Source organism: Pinus tabuliformis, chromosome 6 (genome assembly GCF_031772625.1).
Source record: "Pinus tabuliformis cultivar Carrire ecotype Pingquan chromosome 6, CPIR1, whole genome shotgun sequence".
Classification (NCBI taxonomy): domain Eukaryota; kingdom Viridiplantae; phylum Streptophyta; class Pinopsida; order Pinales; family Pinaceae; genus Pinus; species Pinus tabuliformis.
The window spans coordinates 1,113,042,072-1,113,044,747 of record NC_142292.1 but is presented as its reverse complement, the minus strand read 5'-3'; positions in this window follow the sequence as shown (position 1 = coordinate 1,113,044,747).

Sequence of the window (2,676 nt, the reverse complement as noted above, 5' to 3'; positions counted from 1 at the left end):
CAAAGGGGGAGAAGTTGTAGGCAGAAGAAGAATTGCAGATAGGGATATTTCTACAATATTATTGCAAAATTGACTAAGGGTTGGCATTAATGACAGAGGGAGACTACTTGTGTCCAAGATAAATATTGAAAAATGAAGATTGTGGAAAATATTGTTTTTGGACTTTTGATGCCCCAATTGGATACCCTATATTTTAATGCATTTAAACTCCAATGCCTAGCTCAGATGGGAGCATAAAATATATGGTTGGAAATATTATTCTGATACCTATCCAACAACGTATGGCACTCCCTCTAATTCCATATGAATGAAGAGATATGAAATATTTTGTCAAGATGACCCAACTAAAGTACAAGAAAGCCCCATTGGAATACCCTATCTTTGAAGACATTTTTACTCCATTTACCTAAAAGGGAGCATAAGATATATGGTTGATTTAGATAAATTTCCAACAATATATGACACTCCTTTTAATTCCATAGGAATGAGGAGATATGAAATATTTTGACAAGCATTAGGGGAATTTTGAGGTAAAAAATGGGCCTCAAAACAAAAAATGTACTAAAAAAATTAAATTTAAAAGAACTAATAGGATTCAAGATGATGTCATCCCTAGGGGAGAATATTTTGGAGGAAAAATAAAACAACTATTTTTTCTTTAATTGTATTTTTCAACTTATCTCCTTCTAGGTTCACTTAAAATGTCAAGTGTAAAGAATTGTTGGATGTAGAATTAAATTCCACATCCAACGAGTACCTACACTGCATACTTATGAGTAGACCCACATAAAAAAATGAAAATATATGAAAAAAACATGTTCAAAATAATGCAAGGTGGGTATTTGTTGGATGTGGAGTTTAATTCTGCATCCAACATGTTTCTACACTTGACATTTGAGTAAAACCTAGAACAAGATAAGCTGGAAATACAATAAAAAAAATAGTTTCCTTTTTTTCTTTTCTTTAAAAAATCATAATTTGTATTTTATTATTTTCCTTAGGAGGCCCATTTTAGACCTCAAAATTCCCCTAATGATGACGCAACCAAATTACAAGTAGGCCAACCCAACCAGTATTAGAAGTTACTCGCTTAAGTTAACGTAAAAACACTATAAATAAAGGGCATATGAATTCATTTTAACGCTTTTCATCAAAGAAGGGATATAACATCACAAGACGAGCTAATGAATAACTTTTGGGGTGATTTTTGGAGTCTAAAGGTGAATGAGTCATCTTAGAATTTTTTCTATATCTTTTTGTTTGTTATGTTTCAGACCATGAAACTTGGAGGAGTTTTAGATAATATATTCATGTAGGAGTTTTAGAGAAGATATTCATGTACTTGTGGTTCAAGTTTCATACCTTGATTCACTATAATTTCATAGATATGGCCAAAGGAAGTTAGGCTTCTTAAATGCTCCTGAAATCTTCTTCAAACAGGTCAACTGGATTTTCACTATAACTTTTGTTCGAGGATGTTTCAAACCATGCAACTGCGAGGATACAGATAAAAGATCTTCATTTACTTGTGGTTCAAGTTTCATACCTTTATTCACTATAATTTCAGAGATATGGCCAAAGGAAGTTAGGCTTCTCGAGTGCTCATGAAATCTTCTTCAAACGTGTCAACTAGACATTTTTGCTATTGCTTTTGTTTTGGAATATTTTAGATTGTGGATCTTGGAGGATATAGCTAGATGGTATTTATCTACATGTGAGAATAGATCTCTATGTAATTGTGGTAGAAATTTAAAAACCAGATTTGCAAAATTGGATATGTGGCATGCTGTGCACATTTGTTCTTGAGAATAATCCAAAAAAAGTTTTGGGAGTAGAATTAGTGAAGGAAGAAACAACATGTACACTTGGTGAAGGAAAAAGAAACTAATAGAGTTGGTGAAGATAAAAGAAGTAAGAAGACTTGGTGAAAGCAGAAACAACTATCATACATTATGAAGAAGCAAGCAAGTAGGTTGGTGCCTACAAAGCAGTAGAGGGGATTGGTGTTTATTGTAGGTTTGTGCCTACAAACAAGTAGAATAAATTGGTGTTTGTTTTAGGTTGTTGCCTACTATGCAACAAAATTGATTTTTGTCTCCTGTAGATTGGTGCCTACAAACTAGTAAAAAAGATTGATGTAACAATAGGTTGATGCCTACAAATTGATGTAATAGTAGGTTGGTTCCTACATGATATTTCGTATAAATAATTTTTGTGATTTTCTCCCCTATGGATTTCCACGTATATCTTGTGTTACTTATTCAATTTATGAAATTGATGTTTTATGATGTTTGACTAGGCTTTAAGTAAGAGTTTTCATTACACTGATTCACACCCCCCACTTAGAATAATTGTGAATTCCAACATATTTGGTATGGGAAACCCTTGCGGTAGAAAAACTAGCTAGAAGGTGAGGTTCCTATGCTCTCTTTTGTACGGTAAGGAAATCATGCAATTACAAAGGAGAAGGCACTATTTATGGAGTTACCTTCTACATGTAGCTTTTTAAGCTTCTATAGAACACTAATCGAATCTGTTATGCTCTCTAAATCCACTGTTGGTTTCTCTACTCTACCATGGAAAAATATATAATAAGATAGAATGAAGCCCCTACTCCTCCTAATGGATTGATTTTAACATATCTATATAACTAACTAGGGATAAGGTTTGACTCCA